The following is a 26,301-nucleotide window of genomic DNA, read 5'->3' on the forward strand; positions in this document are numbered from 1 at the left end:
GCTCCCTGCACGGACTGGGACCTACCTTCCCGCCGCTGCCCGGTCCTTCAAGCCGCCTTCTTCCCCGGCTTGGCTTTTTCTAAGCGCGGGGTGGGAACGCGAAAGGGCTCCCGCGCTGACTGGGAGCTGCCGGGCGAAGCTACAGGCGAGGCGCCCCGCGCACTCAGGCTCCTCGCGGGGAACGACGGCGCGCGGGCAACACAAACTCTCCGGCTGCCCCGTCAGGCTCTTCACTGGAGCGGCTCTCCGGCTGCTTTGCTTCGCCGCCAGGAGCAGCGCGGCGGCGGCGGCGGCGAGGCCACCCAGCTGTGAGCCAGAGGCGGGAGGGGAGCGCCACGTGCCCGGGCAGGGGCCAATGGCGAGAGGGCGGCTCGGAGCTTTGCCGCTCCTAAATGCAACGCACCCGCCCGCCTTCTCGGCCGGGGCCCATGTGACCACGTCGCCGGCTGGAGTTCAGGTAAGGAAAGCGCCCTGCAAAAGGAGTCGGCAGGTAGGTAAGTAGGTAGGTAGGCGGACTTCCTGCCCAGGCAGGAACACTTGGGAGTTTAGCTCTGGGAGCAAAAATTTTGGAGAGCGGAAAGGATTATACAAGGGGATGGCGGGGGTAGGCGGGGAACAATAACAACAAGGAATAGAAGAAGGGAAAGGGTTAAGAGAAGTAGGTACAGAAAGAGGAGGAAGGAAATAGGAGCACAGAGGAATGTCACCCAAAACAACGCTTCTGGTTTTTGGTTCTGGTCAGGGACGGCCCAACACATTCCACCACCTGAGGCAAAACAGGAATCATAGAATCTCAGAGTTGGAAGGGACTCCAAGGGCCATCTAGTCCAACCCCCAGCAATGCAGGAATCTCAGCTGAAGCATCTATGACAGGTGGCCATACAACTTCTGCTTAAAAACCTCCAAGAAATGTGAGTCCACCACCTCTCATGAGTCTGTTCCACTGCTGAACAGCTCTTACTGTCAGAAAGTTTTTCTGAATGTTTAGTCGGAATCTCCTTTCTTGCAAGTCAAAGCCATTGGTTCGAGTCCTACCCTCCAGAGCAGGAGAAAACAAGCTTCTTCTCTCTTCCATGTGACAGTCCTTAAGATATTTGAAGACGGCTTACATACCTTCTTCTCTTTTCCAGGCTAAACATACCCAGCTCCTTCAAGTGCTCCTCATAAGGCTTAGTTTCCAGACCACTGGTCCTGTCAAAGGCAGCTTCTTCTTGCTTCTCTGGCGGCAGGAGGCACCCACAGTGGTGCCAGAGAACTATGAGTGCCCCCTCCCACATCGCTGGAGAAGCAAGGCGAAGCAGTGACAGGAAGATCTCACAAGAGCTCTCCAGCAGGTGCCTCATGGGCTAGCCAGCCTTCCACATCGCCCCAGTGGCTTAGCATGGAGGGTACCAGGGAGGCTGTTGCCCCAGGTGCACACCCCCCCCCCCAAGATCCCCATTGAGCAGCCTCTGGGCCCCTCCACCGCCATGCATGTGTGTAACAAACCATGCATGGCACTGAGCTCCCCCCTTGATGTGTGTCGGGCACAACCTGCCGCCACTGCCACCCCTGTCCTTAACTAAAACAAAACAGAGTGGCATCATTACTTCTTAAGACCTTGAACTGAGGCTGGGAAGTTGCTGGGAAGAGACTGATGGGAAGCCACCCATATATATATAAAAAGACTGTACCACCTCCCCTGGGCTCTGCTAGGTGGGAATGGGAGCCATGCAAGTAAGAGATGGCAATGTTGCTCCTATTTCCATATCTTTGTCATACTTTCTGGACAGGCTCACTAAGAAGGCAGAGTTGCAAACAGCTGTCTTAGCCCTTTCACTGCCTCATCACTCGCACTCTGGTGAAGTTAATAGCAAATTTCCCCATTGGTGTCAGTAGGCCACTTCACTGTTTAATGGAATTCAGTTGTAGTGTACAGGACTTTACAAACCAGCCCTATACATAAATTTTTGGAAGCTCCATAGAGCCATCCACCTTTATCCAAAGTGCTATATTCTGTGTACACTGCTCTCTTCTGAAAGGACTGTTCTAAAGCTGCTTTTAGAATAAAAGGGGAAAGTGTTTATCTCTTAACACTCCTGTATGGTAAGGAAGCAGTAATTTACAGATAAGGACGTAAGTACAAGGTAAGGCAGGTTATTCACTCTCAGGGTTACAAACACACACATTAAACTGACTAATCCGGCTACTGAATTTCGTAACTGAGGTTAGTATTTGATATTTTGGACTGTGGTTTTTTCAGGACAGTTAACCTCAATATGTACGTAATTGGTTTTGATGGTGCAATAAAGGGAAAAGGAGGCAGATTTTTTTTTTAGCATAGTCTTATTAAAATACTGAAATCGCATTCAAAAAGCAACCATTCAGAACTTAGTATAGAAAAATTGCTGCAGTGATAAGAAGTACGGTACCTAACAGTGTTAGAGTTGCAAACGGCAGCATTAAAAAACATTCAAAGTGATTATATTTTTGTAAACTGCTTTGAGGTTTTCTTACAGGCAAGCACTATACAGTATACCGTAAATTTTGTTAAAATGGGGGGGGGGGGGAATGCCTGTACTATTTTTTTCCCACTGCACCCTTAAGATGGCAGAACAACAACTACCAAGTTGTGAAGGGCTATATCACTTTGTAGTTTGCTCTTTGTCTACCAAAGTTTCTCCATTGGTAGATCACCTGACAAAGCAAGCTTAAGCAATGAATGTTTCTTGCTTTGGATTTTTATTCCAGGAGTTCAGGGCATACTGGACATCACAATAAAAAGATCACACTAAAAATGTCACAACACAATCTGATTCAAGCACTTAATTTAAAGTTCCCTCTATTACTGTGTAATACTTTAAAAATTCTTAGGATTTTCTACTTTTCACAATAATACATATTTTTAGGCATGATCCATCCAAATTTAGGCATGCACATGTCTAAAGCTGCAATCCTATACTCATTAACCTAGGATTAAGTGCCACTGAACTCAGTAGCATATACTTTCAAATAGATGCGGGTCACCAAACTGTATTGTAAACATACTTGGGCTGTTTCACATATCCCCACAAATGGGAATAAATTTATTGGATAAAGGCCAACGCCCATGATGAAAATGATGTTTGCTGTGCAAATTTACTTCAGCTATTACATCATTTCTTCAGGTTCACAGGAGTTTCTTTTTCTTTTTTCACAGTGGGCTTGTGACTTTTCAGAAAAGGCATATCCACAAACAAATGGTAGTGCTGCAGAGAGCATAGCATGTTCTTTGTTGTGGAATTTTATATCAGAGTCAGTAGCAAATAAGCAGCCATGTAAAACAAGACTGCTATTCAGTCAAGGGAATCTGGTCTGACAGCATCATAAAATAGAAGACAGACACTTCAGTAGATTCCAGTATCAGCAAGAATCTTAATATACCAAGGACACCGTTTTTATACTCGATTGCATTCCTTGGAACTACCCACAGAGTATAAAAGAAAGCACTATTCAAGAAAATTCTCCACCTATTTATTGTGTCTTGGTTTTCCCCTGTCATGTCTCTTGGGCCTTTGGCAACTGTGGTGGGGTACCTAATCCAGTATGTCCAGTGTTTTCCTAGATGAAGGCTTAATGCTGGGGAAAGCTGCATTCTTGGTATTTCTACATGCAGCAGACAAAATATGGCTAGAGAACCATGACAGCCAGGAGTCTATTTGTAAGAGGGGGTAACACCCATACACAGGTACCAGTAATCTTAAATGCCCAAGCCAAGATGGAAGTGCCTTCCAAAACCTTTATGTTAGATCTGAAGTGTGTTGGGGGGGGGGGAACCATGCCTTTCCCCCCTTTTGGTGTAATAATGCACAACTATTACCAAAGATACACTTCAGGACAAGCTTGGGTTTGGGGTGCTTTTTTTAACTGGCATGTGCATCAATGCCCTCACACAAGGCTGCAGCCTTGATCTTCCAGTGTGGTACTATTTGGGTGAACAGGACAAGTGTGCCCTTTCCGGGTTCAGAGAGTGAATGTTTAAAGGTATTGTCAGGGGTTCAGGAGCAGAGTCACAGGAGAGGGAAGAAACGGAGAGCGAGGGGGAGGAGTCGGAAGGAAATGTCAGCGGCGACAGTAGTCCGAGGTCTCTGAGTCTCTCCAGTGACTCGGAGGATTCACAGAAAGAGGCCCCCATGGTCAGGGCAAGGGGAGAGCCCAGGGGGACACCTCGGGAAGGAGGGGACTCAGGGAGTAGCAGCTGGAAATCCGGGCCAGCGTCCCCCCCAGAGTGCAGTAGGGGGGAGGAGTCCAAGGCATCGGGATCAGGGAGCGCGCAGGCAGAGGGAGAACGTGAGGCAGGACTGACCACACCCTCGTCAGGGAGCGAGGAAACGGTCATCCGGAAAGTAAAACGCGCGCGCGCGCCAAGTTCAAATGTACAGGAGGGCGGCAAGGTGGGCAGCCCGGGTAGGGAGCCAGGTCCTAAAGCCCGCCGAAGAGAGGGGGAGGAGTCAGAGGGGTCAAGCTCTGCGTCGGAAGAGTCCAGGAGGAATGAGACCCCGGGGGGTAGTAAGACCCAGAGGAAGAGAGAGAGAAGGAAGAGGTGGAGTAAGATTAGAGTATTAAACTGGTGCACAGGGGGCGGAGATCCAGACAGAGCTTCGCCGGTCTAAAGTCCAGACGTAGGGCTGGGACGCTAAGACTTGTAAATGGAGACTATTCTTCAATAAAGACTTTGTTACTGTACGATCGGCTAGCGTTGGTCCTTGGTGAGCTGGGACCCGGAGCCAGCTCTGACAGTAAGCTCTGTCTCACAGATTTTAAAGTTTTGGCACCAAGAACCTCGCCACGTGAGTCGACGCAGCGAGGACAGAGGAGGGGTGCTTACAGAGCTCACAAAACTCAGGCAAGATGACGACGGAAGAGCAGATAAAAGCCCTGCAAGAAGCGGTGACGCACCTCAGCACGGAGGTAATTGCATCCAGGAAGAGAGAGGAGGAAATGGTTACCTCCTGCCGGGATCTCCAGGCCAGGTTGGACGTGCTTTCTAAACAGGGGCAAACGGGATCCAAGGCAGAAGGCATTGGCTTGGGGAGGAGGGGAGGCAGCCTTGTATCGCATTTCGACGGGAGTTTGCAGCAGTACCCCAACTTCAGAGCAGACCTGCTGTTTGCGCTGGATCTCCTTGACAAAGACTTTAGAGATGAGAGAGAGAGAGTGGGGTTTATCCTGTCCCATTTGCATGGGGAAGCCAAAACGTGGCTGCGGAATCTATGGAGGGACAATGATCCAGCGCTCCAAGATGCGAAGGCTTTTATTAAAGCAATGGACTCATGCTTTTTATCAAAGGTAGACGTCGATATTGCCAGGAGGGACATACATGGACTTAAACAAGGCAAAGCCAGCGTGCGGCAGTACCATACTCGATTTTTCGGACTGGTTCATGCCCTGGGGTGGGAAAAAGATTCTGCGCCAGTCAGAGACCTCTTTTGGGAGGGGTTGAATGCAGATGTAAAAGCGGAGATTGGAAGAGGGGAGAGACCAAAGAGCACCCAGCAGGTAGTCCAGAGGGCTCTGGAGATCGGGGTGCATCTGGAAGAACGTCCTTGGAACAGGGAAGAAGGGCGTTGGGGAAGGGCACCAGCCAGAGCACCTCCCTTCTTTCCCAGAGAAGCAGCGCGTGCGCACTCCACACCCTCGCAGGGAGAGGGAGAAGAGCCGATGGAGATAGGAGGTGCCAGGGCTCAGTCAGCTAACAGAGCCCTAACACAGGGAGCAGCCAAAACGAAGCCTCCTAGAGGGAACAGGAAGTGCTACATCTGCGACAGTGCTCAACACATGGCGAAAGAGTGTCCCCAGAGGCTCCACAAGCACACTGCAGCCTCGGCAACAGTCGCTGAAGCAGCTCAATTGAAAACGCAGCAACAGTTAAACGACGGAGTCTGGCTGGAGGAAGAGGCACTGGGGTCCAGCCAGACAAGTCAATGAAACAATCCCCAGCACTTTTGCAACCCACAGACCCCCTCCCACCCAAACCAGTGGTGCAGCTTACAGCGTCTCTCCAACTGCCCAATGGACGCACTGTGGAGGTGCCGATCACCATTGACTCCGGCAGCAACGCTGACTTTATAGGACTGGAATTCATTCAGCAGCACAATATACCACTGCTACCAGCCACACTGCCCCTGAACGTTGTCACGGTGGATGGCAGAGACTTGTTAGGGGGGCAGGTGGTACAACAAACGCAACCAATGGTGATGCGGATTGGAAATCACCGAGAAGTCATCAGCTTTAACGTCACCCACCTGTCGGACACGCCTGTAGTCCTGGGCATGAGTTGGCTGCACAGGCACAGCCCAGCATTGGCGTGGTACCAGCGCCAACTGACCTTCGGCTCCTCCTATTGCGCGGAACATTGCATCCTTCCTAGCCCGGAAGAAGGAGGGGACGACACGCAGCTACAATTAGGCACGCTGCAAGCAGTGCCGCGCAAGTACGCAGCGTTTTTGGAGGTTTTCTGCGAGAAGGAAGCGGAGAAGCTGCCTCCCCACAGGCCCTATGACTGCAAGATTGACCTCCTGCCAGGAGCGACGCTGCCAGCTGGGAAACTGTATTCCATGTCTGAGGACGAGCTGCAGGAGCTCAAGGAGTTCATAGACCTCAACTTGAAGCGCGGTTTCATCCGGGAGTCGAAGGCAGCGGGGGGCAGTCCTGTATTCTTTGTGAAGAAAAGGGACACGCCCCAAAAAAGACTTGTGGTAGACTTCAGGCTCTTAAATTCAAAGACCAAGCCCGCGGCCTTTCCCATGCCCAAGATAGATGACCTGCTGGCGACGGCGAGGAAAGGACGCGTTTTTACAAAGTTGGATCTGCGAGGGGCGTACAACCTGATTCGCATACGGGAAGGAGACGAGTGGAAGACTGCCATGTTCACGCCCCTGGGCACATATGAATACAGAGTTATGCCCTTCGGTTTACAAAATGGCGCCCACTGTTTTCAAGCTTTCATGCATCACGTCCTGGCGGGTCTCCTCTACAAGACATGCGTCTGCTTCTTGGACGACATCCTGATATTCTCAGAATCTGAGGAGACCCACGAGAGAGACGTCAAGGAAGTTCTGCAGAGACTGCAGGAGCATCGACTGTATGCCAAGCTGGAGAAGTGCCAGTTCGACAGGAAGGAGGTGGATTTCCTGGGCTACAAGCTGTCGGACAAGGGGCTTGCCATGGACAGCGCCAAGGTTCGCGCAGTGTTGGACTGGAAGAGCCCGCGCAATCGGAAGGAGGTCCAGCGGTTTGTGGGGTTCGCCAACTTTTACCGCAAGTTCATCAAGGGGTTCGCGATGCAGACGGCGGCCATTACGGACACGCTCAGCTCTAAGAAGAAGAAGTTCATCTGGACGGAGCAAGCGGAGCAGTCCTTTCAGAACCTTAAGCGTCTCTTCTCGTCCGAAGGGCAGCTACTGCATGTGAATCCCAGCAAACCGCTGAGGGTTGAAACAGACGCCTCAGACAGAGCCGTGGGCGCCGTACTGTTGCAAGAGGACCCGCATGGGGACTGGAGACCGTGTGCCTTCTACTCTAGGAAGCTCAGCAAGTCGGAGCAAAACTACACCATCTGGGACAGGGAGTTGCTGGCCATTCATGCAGCATTCAAGGCGTGGCGGCACTTCCTCGTCGGGGCCAAGCACACCGTGCAGGTTCGCACGGATCATAAGAACCTGGAGTACTGGCGCACGGCAAGATTCCTAAACCAGCGGCACATCAGATGGGCGGAATTTTTCGCGGATTTCGACTTCAGGATAGAATACATCCCAGGCGACAACAACATCATGGCGGATGCACTGTCCAGGAAGCCGCAATACCTTGCAGAGGCGGCACCAGCAGCGGCCAAGCACATTTTCGCTCCGAAAACGTGGGCGTGCGCTGCAGCAACCGTGGACTTGGAGGCGGTCCGTCGAGCACTGCAAGGGGACCCCTTTGCACAAGCCAAGATGGAGGAGGTGCACAAGGGCACGGTGAAGGACGACGAGTTCCAAGTACGAGACGGCTTGCTCATCCGCAGAGGAGCTCTCTATGTACCGGGAGACGACCTCCGGGCGAAGGTACTGCAGCAGTTACACGACGCACCCACCGCCGGGCACTTTGGCAAGGAGAAGACGGCAGACCTTGTTGCCAGGGATTTTTGGTGGCCCAAGATGCGGGGGGAAGTCGCGGAGTACGTCTCGAGGTGCGACACCTGCCAAAGGGCCAAATCAGTGCACAAACCTCCGGCGGGACTGCTCGAACCGCTGCAGACTCCGAGCGAACCGTGGGAGAGGGTGGCCCTGGACTTTGTCACGGATTTACCCAGCTCAAGGGGTAAAACGGCAGTGCTAGTGGTGGTGGACATGTTCACTAAAATGGCCCACTTCATTCCGTGCGCGAAGGTGGCCACGGCAGAACAGACCGCCAAGCTGTTCATAGACCACGTCTTCAGAGTGCATGGACTGCCACGGTCTATTTTGTCCGACAGGGGGCGCCAGTTCATTTCGAGCTTCTGGCAGAAGCTGATGGGTTTCCTGAATGTCAAGATCAACCTAGCGTCGGCGAGACACCCGCAGACCAACGGACAAGCGGAACGCGTCAACGCCGTCATGCAGCAGTACCTGAGATGCTATGCAAATCAACAGCCGACGACATGGGTGGACTACCTGCCGCTCGCTGAGTTCGCTTACAACAACACGAAGCACGTGTCCACAGGGGTGACGCCGTTCTTCGCCAACAACGGGAGGCATCCCAGAACCTTCCCGGGATTAGAGAGACTGGGGGAGGGGGAGCCACAGGCAGCGGAAGTCTTGGCGGCGGAATTGCAGGAAGTTCACGAGCAGCTTCGGAGGCAGTTAGAGCTGGCAAAGCACGCATACAAACTGCAGGCTGACAAGCACAGGAGGGTTGGTGAAGACATACAGGTGGGAGACTGGGTGTGGTTAGCGGCCCACGCAGTGCCGACAAGATCCTTAGCTAAGAAGAAACTCGGACATAAGCAGCTAGGACCTTACCTAGTTGAGACACAGATCAATCCGGTGGCCTTCCGGTTGACACTTCCGGAAGGATCCAGAATGCACCCAGTATTCCATAGGTCGGTGCTCACGCCCTACAAAGCACCTCACCGATTTCAGGCGCAGGGCACGGCACCAGACCAGTATAAGGAGATCCCCCCAAGGAGGGAGTCGCCAAGAAGGGAACCCATCAACCAGGTCACAGAGATTTTGGACTCGAGATGGGGGGAAGAGGGAGTAGAATATTTTCTCGCAAGGGAAGGTACCCCGGCCAGCGCCAACAGTTGGGTGCCGGACTATGCCCTGGACGAGCCTCTCCTCAAAGAGGAGTTTCATGCCTTGTTCCCACACAGGCCCATGCCAGCCGAGTATTTCGACGACTGGCTTTTCACACCCACGCTTTCTACCAGCACGTTCCAGGGATTCACCTCGGACGAAGAACCAGCATTAGAAACACGTTCACCGGAGGGCTCGCCCTCGGGGTTTGCCTCAGACCGCTCCTTTTGGTGGGACAATCGAGGAGAGGAGAGGTGGCTGAGGGGCCCTTGGCAGGCAACGGACCCAGAGGGGAACGAGGGTGAGAGGGACATGGACGTGATGGGGGAGGACGTTGGGTTCGAGCATGGCGGCACGGAGATGGAAGCAGAGGAGAACGAGGTCGGCGAAGACATGGAGGACGAGCCGGATTTCTCTAACTGGATGCACGCCACGGGGGACGAACTGTATCCACCATTCACCCCCACAACGACGGAGCACCCAGCACCCCCGCCGGAGGAAGGGGAGGGGGGAAGGGGGGGCTTCGAGGGGGGGATGGATGTCAGGGGTTCAGGAGCAGAGTCACAGGAGAGGGAAGAAACGGAGAGCGAGGGGGAGGAGTCGGAAGGAAATGTCAGCGGCGACAGTAGTCCGAGGTCTCTGAGTCTCTCCAGTGACTCGGAGGATTCACAGAAAGAGGCCCCCATGGTCAGGGCAAGGGGAGAGCCCAGGGGGACACCTCGGGAAGGAGGGGACTCAGGGAGTAGCAGCTGGAAATCCGGGCCAGCGTCCCCCCCAGAGTGCAGTAGGGGGGAGGAGTCCAAGGCATCGGGATCAGGGAGCGCGCAGGCAGAGGGAGAACGTGAGGCAGGACTGACCACACCCTCGTCAGGGAGCGAGGAAACGGTCATCCGGAAAGTAAAACGCGCGCGCGCGCCAAGTTCAAATGTACAGGAGGGCGGCAAGGTGGGCAGCCCGGGTAGGGAGCCAGGTCCTAAAGCCCGCCGAAGAGAGGGGGAGGAGTCAGAGGGGTCAAGCTCTGCGTCGGAAGAGTCCAGGAGGAATGAGACCCCGGGGGGTAGTAAGACCCAGAGGAAGAGAGAGAGAAGGAAGAGGTGGAGTAAGATTAGAGTATTAAACTGGTGCACAGGGGGCGGAGATCCAGACAGAGCTTCGCCGGTCTAAAGTCCAGACGTAGGGCTGGGACGCTAAGACTTGTAAATGGAGACTATTCTTCAATAAAGACTTTGTTACTGTACGATCGGCTAGCGTTGGTCCTTGGTGAGCTGGGACCCGGAGCCAGCTCTGACAGGTATGTTCAAAAGGAAGGAGAGTAGATTGATGGGAGCTCTATACAGAATCATGAGTCTCACCCTCTGTCAATTTTCTGCTGGCTTCCACAGTGAAGGGTGAAAAGTGTGCAGCCTGCTTCAGTCATGCAGGCTTCCTGCATGGTTTAGACTCCTGACAAGTACAGTATGCTGCCTGTCAGAGGCCTTCACCCTGTGGAACAAAACAGCGAAGCAATGGAGGGACGAGGCCAGCAAGCATATGCACCCATTCTTACCCTTCCATCATGTGCAGATAATAAAGACTAAAATGGGATACCATTGGAGGTCATCAAGTCCAACTGCCTGATCAGAATGGGATCAGTACAAATGCAGCATGCAACTACAGCATGCCAGAGATCAGGAAAAAGACCAAAAAAATATTTTATTTATTTATTTATTTATTTATTTATCAATCACACTCCCCCAACCATCTGGCTGGGTTTCCCCAGCCACTTTGGGCAGCTCCCAACAGAATATTATTATTGATGATGATGATGATGAAAAAGCAATAAAACACCAAACATTAAATACTTCCCTAAACACGGCTGCCTTCAGATGTCTTCTAAAAGTCAGATAGTTGTTTATTTCCTTGACATCTGATAGGAGGGTGTTCCACAGGGCGGGCGCCACTACCGAGAAGGCCCTCTGCCTGGTTCCCAGTAACCTCGCGTGTCACAGTGAGGGAACCACTAGAAGGCCCATGGAGCTGGACCTCAGTGTCTGGGCTGAACGATGGGGGAGGAGATGCTCCTTTAGATATACTGGGCTGAGGTCGTTTGGGGCTTTAAAGGTCGGCATCAACACTTTGAATTGTGCCTGGAATTGTACAGAGAGCCAGTGTAGGTCTATCAAGACTGGTGTTATGTGGTCTCGGCAGCCGCTCCCAGTCACTAGTCTAGCTGCCACATTCTGGATTAGTTGTAGTTTCTAGGTCACCTTCAAAGGTAGCCCCACGTAAAGCGCTTTGCAGTAATCCATGCGGGAGATAACCAGAGCATGCACCACTCCGGCGAGACAGTCTCCAAGCAGGTAGGGTCTCAGCCTGTGTACCAGATGGAGCTGGTAGACAGCTGCCCTGGACACAAAATTTACCTGTGCCTCCATGTACAGCTGTGAGTCCAAAATGACTCCCAGGCTGCACACCTGGTCCTTCAGGAGCACAGTTACCCCATTCAGGAACAGGGAGTCCTCCATACCTGCCCACCCCCTGTCCCCCCAAAAAACAGTACTTCTGTCTTGCCAGGATTCAATCCCAATCTGTTAGCCACCATCCGTCCTCCAACCGCCTCCAGAACAAAGGGTGCATGAAATAGACAGCCTCTCTCTCACCGTCCCACTGCCCAGTTCCCTCATTTTGGAGAGGACTACATTCCTCCCAGTTTATGTCATGATAAGATAAAGATAGGGTATAGTCAGCAGCAGGGACTTCCCTTATAATCAGAGCAAGTACTTTTCCAGCGCCAAAATGTCAAAGAACTACACTAAGTCAAATTTAAATGGAATTACCTGGAGATGCCCCAGCAGCAATCTGAATATTGGATGCAAATTGAAGAGCACAAGAACAACATTGCAGTATTAGACCGACTAGAGTCCAGCATCCTGTTTTCCACAACGGATAATCACAAGCAGGGCAATAGCATTCTCTTGCTGCTGTTCCTTTGATAGTGGAGGTAATATGGTCATCATGACTAGTACCCACCAATGACCTTAGTCTTCCATGAATTTGTCTAATTCCCCTTCCATTCAGCTTGATGGCCAGTCTCAAAATGTGTCCAGTGTATCACTCACTGTAGTTTTAACATTGGCGTAACCCTGTAAAACAACTGGCATATAGTAATACAATAGACTTCTGGGTTGTGGGAAACCAGAGTCATTTGACTCAGTTAGCTCAGCTGGTTAGAGCACGGTGCTGATAACGCCAAGGTCGTGGGTTTGATTCCCATACTGGCCACCTGCATATTCCTTCATTGCAGGGGGTTGAATTAGATTACCCTCAGGGTCCCTTCCAACTTTCCGATTCTATGATTCTAACTTAAAAATCTGGAGGAGGAGGAGAAATAAGATTTGGAGAAGTATATGAAATCTGGTAAACTGGCAGATTGCCAAAAGTGGGATATTTCAAAGTAATTTTTTTAGCTGTTGGAAAACCTGGCTTAGCTAGCAGCTAGATCGTACAGTGGTACCTCTAGATACAAATGGGATCCGTTCCGGAGCCCCGTTCGCATCTAGAAGCAAACGTAACTAGCGACGGCACATCTGCGCACGTCGCTTTTCGCCGCTTCTGTGCATGCGCGTGACGTCATTTTGAGTGCGCATGCGCAAGCGGCGAAACCCGGATTTAACGTGCTCCGTTACTTCCGGGTTGCCGTGGAGCGCAACTCGAACGTGCTCTATTCAAAGTGTCTTCAACCTGAGGTATGACTGTACTTCAGATTGTGTAACAAATTCAGAAATCATGGTTGTGATTTCATGCACATCTTCAGTTGCCAGTACAATCCTGTTTATAGCCTGAACCATGACTTCTAACCAATGCCTTGTTTTCTAAAAAAAATAAAAAATGTTTAGGGGTACTCTCATTTTCCTGCTCATATTGAAATACTGCCCCTCAATGAGGCCAAACCGAGATTCACAAAATGTTTAGGGGTATGCATACCCCTCTGTCCCCCCAGAAAAAGCACCGCTTCTAACCCAACAAATGGAAGGCAGTGCACCAGCCATGTTTTGAGTGGAGGCCCATCTTGGATTTAAAGCTGATTTTGCTGCCTGCCTAATACTGCAGGAAGATGAGGGGTTACCAAGTGCTTGAAAGGCCACAATCCACGGCTAGTGGGCTGCATTTGGTGTGCTGGGTAATAAACGCAGACCTGAGCAGACCATGTAAATTCTAGTGTGGTGCTTTAATAAAGCAAGAGAACCACAACATAAAATTATGTGTCATTTGTCTGGCATGCCTTGCTGTTAATTACTATCCAGTAATTATTATATTAGCCACATGGAGAGGCTAATTGCAAATGACTGGCTGAATGGAAGTACCTGACCCTGATAAATGTAAATTCCACCCTGCTGGCCCTTTCGACTTAAGTTAGGCTTGTGCTTGAAGATCACTTGGAGGGCCAAAGAACCCACATTCACTGTAGACTGATTCCTCCCACCAGCCTATATATACTTTGTGGTGTGATTTACTCATATCTGTTGTGCATGTAGTGCAATGGACTACAACTAGTTAAGTTCCTAACAACATCCCTGCTTGTAAACAGTAAGGTAAAAACTTCAGTGTACTACAGAGCTTTGGGCAAAGAAAAACATTAATTGATTGTCTAATATCTAGAATAAAGTTTCTCTCTCTTTCAGATCATTTCAAGATTATCAAAGCATTCACTCCCAAGGAAATAGAAAAATGATAATTCCAAATGGAAATAAGAACAGCAAGAGCCTTGATGTATATCAGAAATGCTGCCACCTTTCAAAAACCTGTGATTTATTATTCATTATTATGTATTTAAAAGCACACCTTCTAAGTCTGGCATTTTGACTTTACTGAGTTATGTAAGGTTTTTACAAGGCTACTTAGAAAGTAATCATTATGAGCTAAAGGAAAAACTTAAATCAGGTCGGACAGCAATAGATAGGGACACTTTACGCTTACTGTTTCCTGTAATACAGTTAGGTCCAAATGCTAATGATTGAGTGGTATATAAATGCCTTAAATAAAAGAAAATAAATAAATAAGAAAGAAAGAAAGAAAGAAAGAAAGAAAGAAAGGGGGAGAGACCACAATTCCAAACAAAGAAAGAATGTGCAGTGCTTTAAAATTCTCAGGAATAATTTTAACAAAGCTAGATAAGAGGAATAGTCATGTCATAGTTGTTGCTTAAGCCCATGCTCCAAGCATCTAACTGCCCTTTACCTGACTGTTGCTCTGCCCTGCATATAGTGTTAAGCTCTGAGGTGCTTCAAAGCAGGCCAGGCAATAATAGTTACGTGAAAAAAGTTAAAGGGGATGGACATGTGTACCAATCAATAGCACCCCTATTGGCAGCGGTGGAGCAAGCCAATCGGACGCCTGGGGCGGCATGCGTGCCCTGTGCCCATGGGCAGGGCCAGCTGCCCACGGGGGCGGGGCCAGCCGGGGCAGGATGCTCCATGGGGCCTCCGAGGAGTCTGCTTGCCTCCTCCCACTCAGCCACCCTACAGCTGAGGGGGAGGTGGTGGACGGGCCGTTTGGGGCAGCATGGAGCCTGCGGGTGCCCAAGCCACGAAGTCACTCCCAGGAGAGACACATGGCTTGGGTGTGCTGCAGGCCCTGCGGTGAGTGCCACCCAGCATTTTGTCGTCACCCTCAGTGGTGACACCCGGGGCAGCCTGCCCTCACCACACACCCCTTCCTCTGCCCCTGCCCATTGGTGGTGCTGTGGAGCCGACCTGCACAACAATATCAGGAGCATTTTTAGGGGGTGCCTAGGAGGGCCAAACCCTGTGCTGGACCCTGGATCTCCTGCTCATTTCCCTTTATTTTAAAAACTTGGTTGTTGCTTATTTGTGAGCTGTCTTCCAACTTAATTTGCCCAGAGGCAATTCTATATAGAAATTCTCAAATGCGAATTTGGATCTGTGCCCCAAGTCCCTTTAATGCATCAAAATGCCTCTGATTAGGGAACTCGAAGTACTGCCTGTTTCCACATATGCTTTCCAGTACATAGTATCATAGAATTGTAGATCACAAGGGTGATCTAGTTCAACCCCCTACAATGCAAGAATCTCAACTAAAGCATCCATGACAGATGTCCACTCAACCATGATGTGCAATTCAGGCCCTTCTTAGTGACAGCTGCCAAGAAGGCATACCTTATGCCTACTATTACATTTTTGGTGGCCTACTATTATATTTTGGGCCAGGCAAACATATTCTTATTTTTTTCTGGCTTGATTTGTTGTTGTTTGCTGTTTGTTTTTTTGTTACCGTATTTTTCGCCCCATAGGACACACCGCCCCATAGGACGCACCTAGATTTTTTTGGGCGAGGCTTGCGGACATCTGCACGAAACACGGGGCATGCTCCGCAGCGCGCCCTATGCTTCGGGCTGCAGGCTGCCGCCCGCAAGCCTTGCGTGCCCGGTGGGACCTCCCGCCGGGCGCGCGAGGCTTGCGGATAGCTTCCTGAAGCCTGGAGAGTGAGAGGGGTCGGTGCGCACCGACGCCTCTCACTCTCCAGGCTTCAGCGAAAGCCTGCATTCGCCCCATAAGAAGCACACACATTTCCCCTTCATTTTTGGAGGGGGGAAAAGTGCGTCCTATAGGGCGAAAAATACGGCAATTGCTTTCATGCCGCTTTGAATTTGTTTTTATCTTTGCTTATTGCTTTTATGCTTCTGTTCTAAACCTTTGTTGCTTCTAATGTTTTGTTTTAAATTGCTTTTACTGCAGTTTTTGCTTCTTTGAAAGGTGCCCTGGAAGTCTGTTGAATGGAAGGGGTGGAAAGCCAATAAATAAATAATCTGATGCAGCGGACTCTTGGCTAACTGACTATCAATATCACCATGTAAAGAATAACACCATAATACATCTCACACCATACGACTTCACCTGAAGCCCTCCCAGAATCGCAAGGCTGGGGCTTACAGACATTCTTTGAAGATTGTATCTTTACCCTGCTTGCAGAGACTGTCAGGTGCCTGACAGTCAGAGTTATAGAAGTTTGCACCTCTATCTGGATGAGTGATGGTGTAGCATTGAAAAGTATTATTGTAATAAGTATATATTTTCTTTTTCAGAATTGATCACATCCAGTGCTTTTTTTCAGCTGGAGCCAATGGGGCAAACTCCAGGAGACCATGGTGAACTCCAGCACATCTTTTTCTAGAAAAATAGCACTGCTCTGATCACAGTGGGGCGGGGGGGGGGGAGCAAAATGAAACACACTGCTCAGTGGAAATCAGAGGAAATCGTGTTGCACAGTTAAAATCCTAGAACTTAGTATCAGCTTTTGGTTGGAGAAATAATTTAAAACTCATTACAGTTAGAAAGGCCATATCTACTAATATCTGAAGCTGGGAACACCAAGGTCATGTACCTATCATAATTAAAGGCTTTACTTCTGTTGATACTGGCTGGAGTCCTGGATGTAGCTGTCTTAAGAGTTAGCTTTTGCAAAGACTTCTAGCTCTTAAATTACATTAGGTTCATTTTTAAAGTTTCATTTCCTGCTGTCTTTCATAATAAAGAGTAGTAGAAAGATACTGCCTTTCACGTTCAGTCGATGCTATAGCAGTGCTCATTAATTCTCCCTCTAGGATTCTGTCCTCATAGGTGAGGCCTCTTCCTGTGAAAAGCACAAATTACTGAAGAAGTGGCGGATTTATTGTATATGGGTTGCCTTAAAATAATTGCACTCGGGAGCTACTGTCTGAGTAGATTCCTCAGCTGTTGTGAAAAGCTCCACCCCTGCATGCTGTGAGGCAGCAGGCATCAGGCTGGAAGCAGAAGTTCATCTCTGCCCCACAGAAGACAGCAGCTATGGGGAGGGGAGACCTGGTAGGCTAAATATTAAATTGTATGTAGCCGCTACCTTTCCCCAGCTGATGCTTGCAAGTCCCGTGTGCTGTGCCGCCCCTGATTTCTCAAAAGGGAAAAAAGATAATAAAAAGAAATAAATGTTCTACCCAGTTCCACAGAGATGCTCAGACTTCATTAGAAATGAAAAGCTGCGAACGTGTGGAGAGCCAGGAGAATTTTCACAATCCTGCCAGGCATTGCTCTGTGGGATCCAATGTCATTATTTTAATGATGATGTTTACCTTTCCTCTGCGCAACTATTTTTGACATGATAGAAGGAGGCAGTTATGAAAAATCTCTCCCAGAGAGAACGCAACACAGCTATTTCCCTAAATTACACTTTTTCTCTCTTTTTGTTTTAATCAGGATACTTCCAGATAGGCCACTCACATTTTATTTGCCTTTCTTCCTCAATGACCTTTCAGAGAATATTTTCCTATGAAATTTAAAGTCCACACTGAAGATCTAGGTTAATTTAAGCCTGTTAACTAAAACTTCTAAAGGCTGGCAGTGGTGAGGTTGGGGCCGTGCTGGCACATCACTGGGAATGCCAGATTTGCAATGATGCTCCTGGCTAGTGCTTCTATGTTATCCTGCCCTTTCCATGGTCCCAGCTGTCTCCAGGTAAGCAGCAACAGTGCTGGTGTTTAGGAGGGCAGTTCTGTCTTGCCACACATGTCACATACCTGGTCCAGTAAACCATGGTTGGATTGGGAATTTGCCCCCAGTCTCCCATCCCTATTAACTTATTCTCAATGCCTAGTTTTATACAAGTCATCCCTCGCTAACAGGACCAGTGGTCAGGGATGATGGGAATTGTAGTCCCAAAACAGCTGGAGGGCCAAGTTTGGCCATCACTGCTGTCGGTTGTCCAGGATTGCTGGGAATAGTAATTGTGAGGGGTGAACTACACTGCCTGGAATTCTTTGAGGGAAAGAATGTGCTCACGTGCTTTGAAGATACAGTGTGTACACCTTACTTTTCAGAGACTTGCAGGGCTCTGAGGAGTGAGTGACGGAGGCAGGGCCCCCCGGAGGCAGACCCAGGAAAGGGGCCAGCGATTTATGGGGTTTGGTTCCACCCACGAGGCAGAAGCCAGGGCGGAGGGTGGAGGGGAATGTGAGCAGTCAGAGATGGAGGAGGGGGTGCAGGATGGGCCAGAAGCAGAGAAAGATGTAGTTCAGGCCAGGGGCGGGCCAGTTAAATCCCTGCCACCGCCTGCCCCACTTTCTCCTAGAACCAGGAGCGGTGTGAAGAGGGAAGCACAGCGATGGCTTCCTTGCAGAAGTCTCATATTGTGTGCACACACTCAGTCAGACGAGGATACATAACCCCAGCGGGGCACACAAATGCTTTAACTGCTCTGCAGGGCACGAATCTAGAAACACAGGAGCCATTTCTTAGGGGCTGAGGTCCCTTTGGCCCCCTAAATAAAATATTTGTAGAGGCCAGCCCCCCCCCCACCCCAGGTTTATGGCATTGCCATTCAAACAGTGTGCACTTATGACCACTTATGCAGGGGGATCACTTATACCTTGGCCTCCCCAATATTTTATTCAAGTTGGCACCCCTGCCTAGAAACAGCTGTGAACCTATAGGAGATACTTTAAGTGCTTGATTTTGTCAATAAAGAATTAACCATCCACTGTTTGCCTTCCTCGGCTGGGTGTGCGCAGGACATTACAGTACTTAGCTATTTCCATTCACAAGACCTTTACCGTTAACTAGCTGTATATGTCAGATAATAGTCGCAAATTTTAGCTTCAAAGGGAAAAGGGGTTAACGGGCTACTAGAAGAGATAAAAAAATATAATCTCTAAATCTCTAACAAGGCATAATCATAGTCAGCACAGAGGACATCCGCGCAGTAACGAATGGCATGGGCTTAGCTACAATATGCTCTAAGACTAAGTCGTATATTAAGGTAAAATAGCATGTCAATGCCTACATGGTCCATTGCACAATGTACCCAAAGCAGTTTCCAATTAATTTATTGGTCTTTGTTTTAAAAGGGATTATTTGGACACTGTGCATAACGCAGCCACCCTCCCCCAGTGTGACTCAGCATCACTAAGTTAACCAGAGAGGATATTTAGGACAAGTATTTCCTATTATTTCGATCAGATGTGCATTTCTTGTAGGTTTAGTTAGATTTTTTTTTGGTCTGTCTTATCGCAAATGCTCTTGGAAAATAGCACTATGCAAACAAACATGGAGATACAATAGCATTTAAAAACAAATTAAAGATACCACAGGTTAAAGCCTCATTTCTTAAACTATTTAAACTGATGCCGATAGATAGCCAATGTATGTGGATTTTTTTTTTAAAAAAAAGCTTTCTGTTGCCTTACACTGGGATATGTTCCCCACCACCAGCCACTTGGTAGAGGCTGCAGTTCAGATTGTCTTCTGATCTAAATATTGGCACAGATCCAGAGAGCATCACTGGGGGCAGTGGCTGGTTTTTGGCCTCAGTGGCGCAGAGTGCCTTCCATCAGCTTTGGCTGGTGGCTGTGTGTCCCTATGTGGACAGAGGTAGCCTAAGTTCTGTCATCTGTGCTCCGGTAACCTCTAGGTTTGATTACTGCAATGCATTATACGTGGTGCTGCCTCTGAAGATGGTTTGGAAACCAGAATTCAGCAGCTAGGTCCCTCACCAGGGGAAGGTGGTTAGAGAATATAGCTCCAATCCTGGCCTGATTACACTGGCAGCCAATTAGTTTCTGAGCCCAAATTCAAAGTGCTGGTTTTGAGCTACTAAAAGGCTCAGGATTGCAATACCTCATGGACCGACCCACCCTATATGAATCAATCTGGACCCTGTGATCATCATCTGAGGTCATTCAGATTTTTAGCTTAAATGAGCTACTTGAATGGAAATTGTGAAGCCAAAGGATGCTCTGCTTATAAGTCATCCAGTCCATTATTCTCAAATACCTTATTAATTTTAAGAAACATAAAGTATAAGTGCAAGCCAAAAGCTACTTAATCTGTTGTTGTCCTTCTAAGCCTAATGCAACTACTATGGGCAATGGTGGCCTTATGCTTGCAGCCTTGGTACCTTATTTTTGTTCACTCATTCAGCTTTAGCAACGCTGCTCTAACATTTGGCTCATGTATCGGAACAGAAAATCGATTTCTTAAAAGCGACTTTAGTAAGGCAGCCTTTAAAAATGGTCTTAATGGTTGGCAATAAAGAAGTGTGTGTTTTATCAGGTAAATATTTGCGTAATCTGAAAATGATGTGGTATTATGGAACTAGGAAGACTTGGAAGACAGGTCTGTGGCTCTATGGTGCAATATTGTCTTTGGGTGTGTATTTGGTTTCAGCCTTATGTGCGCTTACCAAAGAGTAAGCCCCACTGAACACAGTGAGACGTACATACTTCTAAGGATACATGCGTTGGAATGCACTGTCAGATATCCTAGAAAGTCCAAAAGTAATGCCCAGAATGTATTGCTCAGGTGAAGTTCTGATGCCCACAGGACTCATGCTCTGTCCACTGTAATGAAGGATGCGCCTTCCTTGTTAAGACACCGTGTCCTTTCTGATGCAAAATTTAATACTTTGGAAAAAAAACTAGCCAAACTAGCTCCTAAAATCGAAAAGGGTATGCCACTTATTTAAGCAATCTTTCTGATCATCTGCAAAGGTGCTAAAATCTAATAATCCCCCCCCCCATGCCATATGGCCTACAATCCACCAACTGGAAGTTGTTATGCTGAAATCAAATAATCACACCCATGTGGGATTGTTAGAAGACTTTGTACTTCAAAACTGTTTTCAAAGTTTGTATCCTTTGATAACAATGTTGAAAAATAGGACAATTAAAAAAGAGTTCTTCAGAATTGTGCCGGATGGGAAATTTTGCTACACAAAGGCAACACTAAGAGAAAATCTGAATGATTTTTTTAGTGTTACTGTTAAAGGTGGTGGGTTACATGCAAGGATGACTTTGTGCTAGCGGTAAGCACCTTATGTAAGGCAGGACACCTCATTTTTTATTTTCCCTACCCACTTACTACAGTCCAGTGCACCATATCCCATACTGCACAGAGGGTCCCTGCAACCTCAGAAGCGGGGTTTTCTTTTAGGAGTTGCAGTGGGTAGGGCAATCCGTATTGCTTTCCACTAGTACAGACCCACTAGATGCAGTCCATTCTTTTGTATTGTTGCACTTTTGACCACCACAGCGGTGTGAGATTCCAGGGGTTCCAGGGACTTACCCAGGGTTTGTGTTCCCTTCAGAATGAGGCACAGCAGAGACTGTGGTTCCTTTATGGTATATGGTTTATTTACACATACATACAACCCGAGTCTGCAATGGAGTTCACAGCATTAACACTCCGAGAGGACCTTGCTTCCTGCATAGCAGCATCCTTGGATTTAAACAGAAATCAAGCATCGCTCTGTCTCTCCAGCTGCCCAGCTTGCTGCTTCCATCTTGTAGCTTCTGGCCTTTGTCTTACTAACTACCAGCAAGTTGAGGGGGGGACACCTATTTTCTGTCTGGCACAGATCCACTTCCTTTGTTACCTTAATGACCCATTCTTAGGCTATTATCTCACCAGAAAGCTGGCCTGGCTGTTCCAGGAATTTGAATCCTTGCTTAGATTTTAACACTTTCTGGATCCAGGAATTAGAAGGGTCTTGGCATATAGCCTGCCCCTACCCTGCCCCCCAAATACTCATAACACTATGTTTGGCAGATATGTGGATTGGGAAATGCCAACCATCTAATCTAAATGTTACTTTTCAATTGATGCACTTCTTGCTGGTCAACCTATTCACTTTATTTGAACCTGACTCCTAAAGAAATGAATAGGTTGTTCTCGCAATTCAATTTCTCTTTAGCTCTTTCTTTGATATTCCAAGGACTGTAGTGCTGCTGTCCAGTTCAGTTTGGCAGATGGTTAAATGGAAGAGAAAAGGTAATTTATTTACCTGTGCACTATATTTGCTTTAATGGATTTCAGGACTCTAGCTTTTCCTTTGTGTCTTACTCTTTTAGGATCACGCAGTACTGAAGGCCATCCGTACACTTTCCTCTAGGAATACACAGCCCTGGGCCTTCTTTTCCACATGTATCTGGAGATGATCAAGAGGCAGCATGGTGGAGGGGGAGTCATAATGCTGTTCGGGCTGAATACATGTCCACATGTTCCCACAAATGTTTTCTTGTGCAAGTGCATGCTGCTATTCAAAAGAGAACTATAAAATAAAGGTAAAGGGACCCCTGACAGGTCCAGATGTAACCAATTCTGGGGTTGCGGTGCTCATCCTGCTTTACTGGCCGAGGGAGCCGGCGTACAGCTTCCGGGTCATGTGGCCAGCATGACTAAGACGCTTCTGGTGAACCAGAGCAGCGCACGGAAATGCCATTTACCTTTCTGCCGGAGCAGTACCTATTTATCTACTTGCACTTTGACATGCTTTTTAACTGCTAGGTTGGCAGGAGAACTATAGAATACCAGAAAAGAAATTTTCCAAATGCATGCTTGGTAATTTGCAAAGGGAAATTGGGAAGTTATGTGTGTGTGTGTGCGCGCGCGCCCGTGCACGTGCGTGCGTACTAAACCCCCTCCCATGACACTGACTCTCTCTCGCAAATTCCCTTCCAGTACCTCTTCTCTGCAACCAGGTTTCTCTTGTTCACTGATACTTTTCAGGATGGAAATGTGAATGCACCACTTTAAGAGAGCAGTATCAGTTTGCTAGATGCTCCACCCCACATATAAAAAGCCATATGTACCAGTAGAGGGTGAACCTTAAGTTTTTCTATTTTTTTTTTCCAGAGAGGGGATCTTTAAAAATATGCTTTAGGGTGTGAGGAATTCATTATTATTATTTTTTATGATTGGACAACATTTAGCTTCCTAAGTCTAGGTTTGATGAAAAAGCACATAAACTGCTTTCGGGAAACCAAAAAATAAAATAAAATAAAATTACCATCTGGAAATGTCAGGTAATGCTAAATAATAGCTAGCTAAATAAAAACTATAATATATAATATAACTGCAAGTACTTGGCAATAATTTTTAATGATTTCTATGCAATTTTGCATAGAATCCCCACAACGGGGTGAGCTCCCATTGCTCAGTTCCTGCTCCTGCCAACCTAGCAGTTCAAAGGCACGTCAAAGTGCAAGTAGATAAATAGGTACCGCTCCGGCAGGATGGTAAACGGCGTTTCTGTGCGCTGCTCTGGTTCACCAGAAGCGGCTTAGTCATGCTGGCCACATGATCCAGAAGCTGTACACCGGCTCCCTCGGCCAATAAAGCGAGATGAGCACCGCAACCCCAAGAGTCGGTCACGACTAGACCTAATGGTCAGGGGTCCCTTTACCTTTCCCTTTATGCAATTTTGCAGACATTTTAGTTACTCAAAGTAAATGATATCAGTTTAACCAAAATATCTTTGGAATTCCCAAGTCATGTTACAGCTTTTTAGCACCCCTCATTTTTGGAATTTGAAAGTTGAAAAATTCAGCTCGCTCTACCAGCCTCTTCTGCACCCAGTGCAGCAGATCCACTTGCAAATATCTGCTTGTATGTGTGCTTCCTGGATTAGTTCAAAAATATATAACCAATCAGGGATTCATGAAGACTTGAGAGCCAGAATCAAGGCTGCCCTGCAAGCAGGATTGCATTTTGGAGACGTCTGAGGCAAGAATCAATACAAGGGCTGTGGAATCAATTCCATCACTGGGATTTCTAGGAGCAAGCAGGTATCACGTTCTGAGCAGTATGCAGGAAGGCAATCCACAGAGCACAGAAGCAGCACAAGAAGAATAAGAAGCAACGGCAGAATGAAATAACAAGGTTTGGCTGGGCTGTATAACTAGAATAACCACTGAGACCAATTCAGATTTGCTTGGTCATCTTTATTAGTGATTTTTTAAAAAAATCTGCCAGAGATCTGAATGGTTCGTCACATTAACCACTCGGTAAGTTGGGCATCAAGGGACGCGGGTGGCGCTGTGGGTTAAACCACTGAACCTAAGGCTTGCCGATCATAAGGTTGGCGGTTCAAATCCCCGCGACGGGGTGAGCTCCCATTGCTCGGTCCCTGCTCCTGCCAACCTAGCAGTTCGAAAGCACGTCAAAGTGCAAGTAGATAAATAGGTACTGCTCCGGCGGGAAGGTAAACGGCGTTTCCATGCGCTGCTCTGGTTCGCCAGAAGTGGCTTAGTCATGCTGGCCACATGACCTGGAAGCTGTACGCCGGCTCCCGCGGCCAATAAAGCGAGATGAGCACCGCAACCCCAGAGTCATCTGCAACTGGACCTAATGGTCAGGGATCCCTTTACCTTTTTAAGTTGGGCATCACCCATAGCCTATATGCAATGCCTACCAAGATGCCAGGATTAAAGACTCAGTGCAGCCCAAGAACCTCATAGCATGTCTTTCTGCCATGTCAGAGCTGACCCAGACACCTGTCAGACCACAAGGAAGGCTTGGATTGCCGTTTCACCTGGAGTAGTTGTAAGATAAAAGCTTTTGCCTATGGACTTGGAGGTCCTTGTTCATACTTCATCCCCATGCAGCCCTGTTCTCCTGCTCCCTGCACTGATCACCGTGCGCTGCTGCTACAATTTGGAAATCAAACTTGAAAATTCTTCCACGCTCACCTCCCCGCTTGATAATACCTCTTTCTAAAGAATCTAGCTGACAGTTCAGTGGACTGTGTGCAGGAAAGCAAAGCCATTATGCCACAACATTTGGGGGACGCACCCAGCCCCGCAATCTCAGCTTGGGTCTCTAAGTAAGGGAGCCTGACAAAAGTCAGATGCACTCATTCAAAGACTGTCACTTCCACTGATTTACTTTTCTGACTAGGAGTGCTGGAGATAGTTTTACAGATTTCATTTTCTCAGCCAGCTTCCCCTCCTCCTTGTGTTTTCTGTATCAGCAGGTATTTCTTTATCTGCCAAGAAGAAATGAATGTGCCTATTCAATAACCATCCAAGATTGCTTTAACAATCTCTTTCCTGAGCAGGAGAAATATACCTGCCTTCTCGTGTCTAAATTCCATGTCTGAGAAGGACAAAGATGCCACTGACCACTGAACTCGATTGTGATGCATTAGGGAATCTGATGAGGGGAGGAAAGGGGTTAATTAGCAGTAAAACAAAACAAGATTACCCTCCGAAGCGACACGCTCAGAAGAACAGGCCAGAGGCTTGAATGACTGCCAAAATACCAGCCAAGTCCTGCTTATGCAGCTGCTGGGTTTATATTGAAAGCAGATGTGGAAAGCCTGCTTCTGTAACCAGGTTTCGGCAAGCGCTTTAGCTTTCTTGGAAATATCCCTCTCGGGGTCTCCTTGGGAGGCATGGAAATCGTCTTCTGGAGAGATAAGTTCGGTTCCCCATGGAAATCAGCCATATTAATGTATACAGATGAACTTGCTGGACAGGTTCATCTCGCGATATTCCCCTGCCCTAGAATGAACTAAAGTGTTGCTGCTCCCATACGATAAGATGCCCATGTCTTATCTTAGGCTGAGCAGCATAATAAGAGCAAGCTGCATGATAAAGAGATGACTATGATGCTATTTTTAATGTTATGCTGCTTCTTTACTTCCTCTCCTCTGCCGCTCTTTGTACAGATGCCTCCAGACTGTCAATATTTTGCAGGATGGATTCAAGCACGTAACGTAGATTTAGGTTTGTGCAATCAAAGCGGATTAGAGATCTCTGTCACTCTAGTGCAATGGGTCTGCTTTTTTTTTTTTTTTTTAAAAGAAAGAAACAGGCTTTTACAGTTGGGAAACGAAATGCCTTGAAGAATGTGGGATAAATGAATGATTAATGGGAAGATGTATAAACACCCTGCAAGCAAATCTGGATGAATGCAGCCTGAACGTTCATTGTTCTGTAACCACTCTGCAATGTTCAATAAAGGCTAGACATAGTCTATTCTGTGTAAGTTTTATGCAAGCAAATCACAATAAAAGCTCAATAAACTAGTCATACAGGGAAGCCCTATGTCACTGGCAGCAGGTAGATAATATTAGAAGAAAGTATTCAAATTCATCCTGTGCACCTTGCTTCAAAAATGCAAGTGCTCTCTCTCTCTCTTAGTTTTTTTTATTAACAAATTCAGCATAACAAATCAACAATACAAATCATCTTCGTTGTTACCCCCCCTCCCATTCCCCC

General features: G+C 48.0%; 1 protein-coding gene and 1 long non-coding RNA gene across 2 annotated transcripts in view; one reads left to right on the forward strand and one right to left on the reverse strand.

Annotated features, from left to right (window-relative positions):
* STXBP6 (syntaxin binding protein 6) overlaps nt 1-425 on the reverse strand; it is a 97,427-nt gene extending 97,002 nt beyond the window's left edge. The window contains exon 1 of the mRNA XM_083453482.1: nt 26-425. The gene's annotated coding sequence lies outside the window, so the exon portion shown is untranslated. The remainder of the gene's footprint in view (nt 1-25) is intronic.
* LOC310683698 lies at nt 322-16,358 on the forward strand. Its single transcript, XR_014514498.1, has 2 exons — nt 322-457; nt 16,010-16,358. It is a non-coding gene; the product is annotated as an uncharacterized lncRNA (long non-coding RNA).
* The last annotated feature ends 9,943 nt before the right edge of the window (nt 16,359-26,301 follow it).

The sequence above is a fragment of the Podarcis tiliguerta genome (assembly GCF_965153285.1).
Source record: "Podarcis tiliguerta genome assembly, chromosome: 1".
NCBI classification, from domain to species: domain Eukaryota; kingdom Metazoa; phylum Chordata; class Lepidosauria; order Squamata; family Lacertidae; genus Podarcis; species Podarcis tiliguerta.